This window comes from Argopecten irradians, chromosome 12, assembly GCF_041381155.1.
Source record: "Argopecten irradians isolate NY chromosome 12, Ai_NY, whole genome shotgun sequence".
In the NCBI taxonomy this organism is placed as follows: Eukaryota; Metazoa; Mollusca; class Bivalvia; order Pectinida; family Pectinidae; genus Argopecten; species Argopecten irradians.
In genome coordinates this window covers 33333852-33341866 of record NC_091145.1, presented here as the reverse complement: position 1 = coordinate 33341866, position 8015 = coordinate 33333852, and the positions used below count along the sequence as shown (strand labels likewise).

At 34.0% G+C, this 8015-nt stretch overlaps 1 long non-coding RNA gene across 5 annotated transcripts; it reads right to left on the bottom strand.

Moving 5' to 3' along the window:
* Positions 1 to 449: 449 nt before the first annotated feature.
* On the bottom strand, positions 450 to 7774 carry LOC138304675 (uncharacterized). 5 transcript variants are annotated; one of them, XR_011205623.1, is made up of 6 exons: positions 7395 to 7774; positions 6428 to 6467; positions 4000 to 4051; positions 3220 to 3367; positions 2526 to 2566; positions 450 to 1968 (listed from the first exon to the last, which is right to left on the bottom strand). It is a non-coding gene; the product is annotated as an uncharacterized lncRNA (long non-coding RNA). The 5 variants fall into 5 exon arrangements; XR_011205621.1 differs by having other exon boundaries at positions 6432 to 6467; positions 7395 to 7772; XR_011205619.1 differs by lacking the exon at positions 6428 to 6467 and having other exon boundaries at positions 7395 to 7762.
* Between the last annotated feature and the right edge of the window lie 241 nt (positions 7775 to 8015).

The window sequence follows — 8015 nt, the reverse complement described above, 5'->3', positions numbered from 1 at the left end:
TTTCCGGCGTAAACTAATTTACAGTGAAGATTCTTTTCGCTGTTTTACCGTCTGGTTCAGCGATAGTCAACTAACGCTCGGTAGTTAGGACGACGGCGGGAAATATAATACGACCCGCGTTTGAAAATAACATTTAATTTACATTATTTTTAATGTGCAGAGGGTGATGACAGCTAGTAAATAGTAGCTAACAATTTTTGCGAATCTACACAATTATCAATCTCGTTTTGCATTCCAATTTTGAAAATTAAAAAACGTTTCGGAAAGGTAGTGGGCCTTTAATACTGGTTAGCTGTTTTAAACTGTTATGGAGTTGCGTCCCTTGCAATATGCATCATTATGTCATTTCGAAAAATACACAACGCATGGTACTACAATATGTTATATTTTTAAACGTTATCAACATATTCTTTTTACGAATATTGTATGAGAGAAAACTATAAACAAAATTCAATTCTAATAGGTGGTATTTCCGAATATACATCCTACACGTACATGAACCCAATTCTTTATTGGAGTTAATTCCCTTACATAACAACTAAACTTTACCAAGGGGCTATATTATTATCGACATGTAATAAAATGTGCTACATCGCAAGTCCTACCTCACAACTCATACATATATGTGACATGAATGTACAGGTGTGACATCGATCGCCATACCTCACACTCATGTAACATGAATATACAAGTGTGATATCACTTGGGCATAACTCACTCACACACACATATGTAACATGAATATACAGGTGTGATATCACTTGGCCTTATAAGTTAACTCACTCACACACACATATGTAACATGAATATACAGGTGTGGTATCGCTAGCCATATCTCACTCACACACATATGTAACATGAATATACAGGTGTGTTATCGCTAGCCATAACTCTCCAACACACACACATATGTAACATGAATATACAGGCGTTATATCGCTAGACATAACTCTCCAACACACACATATGTAACATGAATATACAGGTGTGATATCACTCGTCATTACCTCACACTCACACACATGTCTCATGAATAAACATGTGTACTATTATACCCCACATTTCACACTTACACACATATGTTACATGAATATACATGTGTACTATCATGCCCTACACTTCACACATATGTAATATATTAATTAGTCCCATTAATGAACTTAATCCCAAGCCAATATGCATGTTAGACATCTGTTAAAAGCTTTAACACAGGACTATGACATTGTAGACATTGATGAGAATAATTTAAAGATATTTCTCGTGTTGTCACTTTCTCTAGTAGCCTTATAATTTGTATATCCATAACAAGTTATAAATGACTAAAACGTTTTTAAACGTTACATTATCTCGAGCTTCATTGTTCGTCTGAATTGTTAAGTACGAGGAACTAATTGTTATCAATGACATAATCTGTTGTTTACTGTTACATCGAAAAACAGATATAATTAGGCTAACTTAATTAAAATTTGACTTATTGAAAAGAAGATTTGTTTCAGTAAACACATTTTTCACACGATTCATTCACGTGAAGCGTTTGTACAGCAATATAATTTACGTGAGAAATGTAAATAAGTTTGTTGTCGTTCCTCGTTGTCAGGTATCACTCGAGGTTCACGTGAACACAGTATAAATTAACATCACATTGCAGATTTATATCACTGACTCATACAATGATAAACAATACTAAAACGAAACAACTGCACGGATTTCAAAATACAAGCACATGCGTGAATCAATGGCATGTCAAGTCTGTTTCAATCATGTACATTACCAGAAAATATCCAAATGATACAGCCACCTAGGTAGACTGTTCCACGGTAGTCTGATACCAGAATGTTTTTTTGTTTTTGTTTTTTTTTTATGACAATTTTAACACAAAACATCCTACAAAATGACGATTAGCCCCTTTGTACCACTTCTGGATATCATCTGGTTCGTTAATCTGAAGCTTGTTTGGTCAGAGAAAATCTGAAAACAGTAAAGTCAGATAATATCAGGCTGCAGGTTCACGAAACAATCTTAGACTTCTTTTTAGACTTAGCCAATCATTAATTATGTAACATTTTGTAGCGTCCTCTTCGATTGACTTAGTCTAAACTTAAGCCAGTTTTGGACTTAAGATTGTTCCATGATCCTGGGACCAGGACTATGTCAAATTCACGTGAAATTCTGGTTTTTAGTGATTTATTCTACATTTGTTATCATTAACATCCCCCAAAGAAGATTTAACTATTCTTCTTTGTCTTTGGTTTCTAACGTCTTCTGGTTAACCTTCATTCTGTATTTAGTTGTATAGTTAGAGAGAGTAACACCAGCCGTACCTAGTGATACCACTAACATCTCAGTAGAGCCAGCTATGTACCGTTTTTATTAGGCGATCGTTATTCTCAACAAACAACCCACAGTCTAACAGTTTGTTTCTACAGTTTGTTTGATACGTATTGCCGATAGCCTCAGAAAACATTCACAATGTTACCATGGGAACAAATCGGAAGCTAACAAAATAATACAATGGATTTACTTACTTTAATGTGAAATGATAATGTCTGGGGCTAGAGTCTTCTGGCTGAAATAACAATAGACATTGTTAACGATGGATTTAATTCGAAAAACATTCAGCACCATCGCGATGAGAAACACATCCATGAGGTATCATGTATACTAAAATCAGATACCTGCATACAAAAACTTCAATGGAAAAAAACACCAGTATGAAACAGATTAAAAACAATTTCTTTTTTCAAAAGAAAACAAGCAGCATGACAAAAAATGAAACTGTAATGATACATATCACGGTTGGCATTGACATGGACAAAATAGCCTTAATCATCACCAAAAGGAAAACTGATCGTAAATATACTTCAAAACAAAGACTGGTATGCAATAGTTAAAATTACACCAAACACCAATATATACAATATAACAAGGTTCTGGTTGTCCAAGACTTGTCTAATTCCCAATTGTCGTTATAAACTGAAGGCTAGGTTTGCGACAACAGAGGAACGGGTATTTCCAGTTGGTTCTTTTAATATGTGTAAGAATCGAATAACAATACTTATGTACTAGTATCTTCAAAGGAAGACATTATTTTTCGCCTGAGATGCCTTCAATCAATTTTTTTTTTTTTTTTTGGTAGATATAAGACAGTGATAGTAACCCCTAGAATGTCGAGGATGTGTATTACCAAGGCAAACACAGTGGGAAGGTCGACGTACTTACAGAGGAAGTTTTTGGTCCGACAGCTCTAGATTCGCTAACTTCCTTTTCCTGTTTTTATTTTGAGTCCAGAAACACAACCAGGCGATGATCACAGCCAAGAGAAGGAAGACGGAGATAAAAGTAGCAAGGCGCCAACAGTCAAGTGCATCTGAAATAGACATATAGAGTACATTTAGGATTATCTTGTAGATTTTTATGTTATGGAGATACAACACAAAACTTTTGAGTGCATGTACTTTAAGAAAATTGCGATGAGAGTTCAATTATGTAAATTCATTTTTTGGACTCTTTTGTCTATGATTACGCCGTTATCTCAGCCTATCAGAAGGGACGTTACAAACAGTGAAGCCATTTTGTAAAGTCTCTTAAGCCAATGGAAATGCTCGTTAAAGCAAAATTGATCTATATATACATACATGCATTATTATAGTGTGCACAGTGATCGGATATACATGTAGAACTCACAATAACTTTCAACGAAAATCGACTGAACATGATAAGTATGTGTATAATTGAAAATCCAATAAATGTCATTTTCTTGAATTCATAAATTCAGCGTTAGCGTTTAACGTTTTAAAGTTTACTAATGTAATATAACTATTGTATATCAAAATTTAACTTTTAAAGTAAAACTAGATATAGATATGAAATCTTTCCTAGTCAACTTTGGTTATTAAAACGAGTAATTCTATTTCTTAACATTGCAGATTATTGTACACCATCACAATACAAAGTTGTGATAATCTATTAGTGTAGTAGATAAATAAAACCAATACATACCCATGTTCAGTAACCGTTTGTATAGCAATGGTCTACTTACAACGGTTCACCCCTGCAACGGAGACAAATGTCCTTTACTTACGATAGCTATAGGTATAATGCTGACAATTGTTGTTAATTATGATACATTACTTCACCATATATCATAGAAAAACAAGAGATAAATTACATTTCCTCTATTTTTAACATGATATAAATATGGCCATTTCAAAGTTACAATGCAGTTTAAAATATAAACTATTCAAATTTCTTGGCAAAGTCAGAGATCGACCACATGACGGTCGTTAGTTTTATAAGCGCTGTAAGTCATCTCCGTATGCCTATAGTTAGTGTGCACTGACCTCTTTGTGAGTGAGTAAACACAACTTAATAACGAAAGCGACACCAGTAACAATTAGAATTGTTAAACTGAAATGAATAAAAAATTAATATCCAAAACATATGACATACCGGAAAGAGCAAGAACTAAGGGTTAAAATCTAGATCAAGTTAGGGAATTCGGGCAGTGTGCTGAAGTTCAGAAAAACGTTGTCCTCAGTTAGTTTATGGTAATACACGTACATATACTTGTGTTATGCAATAAACCAAATCTTACATGGTTAAATTTATTCAATTTATAAATTAAGGCCTGGTTTAGAGGACATTATTGCCAATGTCGATAAGAATGGAATTTTCCGCCTCACTTTTCCCTCCATTCTCCAAGTCTTCATCCCCAAAGACAAAATAATCAAATTACTTGAAACAAGGGTTAGCAAGTTTGTAAAAGGGGAGGATAAAATGTAATGGCCAGACTGGAATTCGAACCTGGGAACCCAGAACACAACCCGAATGATTACTGGCTGAGGACCTACAGTACTTGGAAAAGAGTACTTGGGCACCTCATATTTTTACTATATATTCCGTGTATTTTATTGTGCCTTTTTTATTTCATCTAAAGATAGATTTTGACCAAAATTGGCATACTAAAAAATTATTTACACTTTCAGCTAGTGAAAACTATAGTTCACAAAACATATCCTGAACGGTTATTAGATTTAGGTATTCCTTTATTAGAATACAGGCGACTCCGTGGTGACATGATTTAGGTGTTTAGAATAGTCCACGAAATAGATCATTGTGACCACGACAACCTGTTTAACTTCAGCTAAAGATCTGTGACTCGTGGAAAGAAATCTAAGTTACTAAAGAGTAATTGTTGATCGGCTACTAGAAAATACAACTTTCCCAGAGCGTCATTAACACATGGAGCACATTACCAGACAATATAGCCGATGCTGCAAACATCAACACTTTTAAGAGCAGAATGAACAACTTCTGGAAATACCATGAACTAAAATTCAACCCAAGCTGCTGATTTACATATGATGGGTCAGAGAGGTCACCGGCATATAATATGAAGACCTCCAGGAAAGGTAACAGGTAACAGGTAATAAGATGTCCATGATTTTCCGAATTCTTCTCTATAGTATCACTATTTTTTTTGCATCGCTTCAACTTTTGACGTCATTTCTTTCATCATTCTTACTAAAATGGCAACGATAAAGTGTTGCTTGCTGATAAAACAAAGTTTTCTAAAAAAAAAAAAAATAAATAAAAAAAAAAGATACATAAAGTAATATTATGTAAATATTATGAGCTGAAAGTGAAAACAAATCTCTTTAAGTACACTCATTCTGGTTGAAATCCGTCAATAGATGAGATCAGGAAAGTTCAAAGAATAACAGAAAAATACATGAAATACATAGTAAAAACGTGAAGTGTCCAAGTACTTTTGCCAAGGTACTGTAGATATAGTCTACAAGAATATAGTAAATGTTTTAGTTCGGTCTCTCGCAACAGGGCGATCGTTTTACACATTTCCGGCTGTGCACAAAAATGGCACCGAATGTTATTGGAATATTTATACTTTTGCTGAATTCAAACATGCTCGAACGGAGTGTGGTAGAATTACAATGTAGGTATAAAGGGATAAGCTTATACCTGTGTCCATGAATATTGATTAGACGTCCAACAGAGACAATGTTTTTAGTTCTATAGCATTTTCATGCAATTGGACGTCTAGGCTACTCGATATTTATGGACACAAATATAATCTATGCCCTAATACCTTCGACAATCCGTAATAAACAATTTGTTATTCAACAAAAGTATATATCTTTCGATAAGGGACATTTCTTTCATGTTTTTGTGTACAGCCGGAATTTAAAAAAAAAACAAAAAAAACCGAGTGCCCAGCTTTAATGTGAGAGCCCTAGCTGAAACATTTACCAGTGTGCCATACAGGTAACTACAGCTATATATAGCTAGCCACCGTTGATCGACCTAGTCCGATTTCTCTACAACAGCCAACAACGCGTCAAATGTCGCCCTTTCAAATTTTCTTCAATGCGATCCAATTCAATAAATATTAAAAACATGCAGAACTTACTTACTGTCTTATGTGGAAAAAAAACGACTTGTTCCTTTGTCTGTAAGATCATGTTCATCGTCTTTGTAAAGTGCAACGTTAGTATAACGCATCATAAAATAGTGACGTCACAATAATTTACGTTCACAATAGTGCCTAAGGATGCGAAGTGTGTAACCAATCAAAAGTCATATTCTGTCACGTGATGTACACTACGTATACATGTAACTTTTAATCATGGTTTCCTGTTGTTACAATAATAATAACAGTAAGATGATAAAAAATTAGCTCTACTCAAAGCGAAGAAAGACACATTTTCAAAATGTAGACTATATGCTCTTTCGAATTCGCTGTTTAGTTATCAAGCATGTTGAATGTGCAATATCTTACCACAGAATGTAGATAAATATATTGTCAGAAAATCTGATAAATTAAGCATGTACAGAAGAACTGTTTTTTTAAAGAGTTTAAATTCAAATGCAATTAAAGGCCCACTACCTTTCCGAAACGACTTAAATGGAAATGTAAAACGAGTGCGATAAATTGATTAAAATAGGTAAAATGTTAGTTTTCATAACGAGGGTCGTCTTATGTTTCCCGCCATCGTCCTAAATACCGCGCGGTAGTTGAATATCAATGAGCCAGACGGCAAAACAGCAAAATGACTCTCCAATGTTATGATATATTACGCAGAAAATGGTGTTGTAACCTCATCTTAGGAAATCAATATGTTACTCATGTTTTTGAGAAACCTTTATGTTTTACTCCGGAAAGGTAGTGGGCCTTCAGAAAAAATTAACCTCCTGCCTACTGCGGACAGAGAAGTTTTCTTTTGAATTGTTTAGTAAACATTGGCATTTAAAATTCTTTATAAAAATTACAGATATCTTTGTGCTAATCCAGTTATTTATTACTTACATACACACACACACAATGTGCGCATAATGACTATCAAAAACATACAATGTAAAGAGTATTACGTACTTACCTAATGTACCTTTCTATCCCTCGAGTAAATAATCCCAATCAACTATCAACCCTTTAATATGATTTCCAGGACAAAGTCCACTAATTAGTAGATGATCATGCTGTTCATGAGGTGTCACCGGAAATAAATAGGATTTAATAACTTTATATATAGAACCAACATAAACATTTATTTTCCTGGTACTGAGACGTCTCCGCAATTAAACGTAATGGTTATATAGACCCAGCAACATTTATAACGCCGCACGATTTAGGGTCATCAATAGTAGTTAGCGTTTTGTTACAGAGTTTGTACACTTGTAAAATGCACCATTATCACATTTAATTATAGTTATCAAAGTTACGGATTTAAAGCGGACAATTCTGTGACATGCTAACAATGTTATATCGTTTATAAATACAGCTGTACACATCTAGTCAGAAAGCGAAAGTAGCAATCCAACTAAGGGAATCCAGAACTATTTAAGTAAATATTACTGACGTAATGATTAAAAAAACACGGAAAAATATATACAGAATATAATTGTATTTGGCGGTTCCAGAGTGAAAGCAAATAGAGATATTGAGTATTTTACTTTGTTTATCACAGGTATAATAGTAAAGGACTTTAAGAATGTTTATT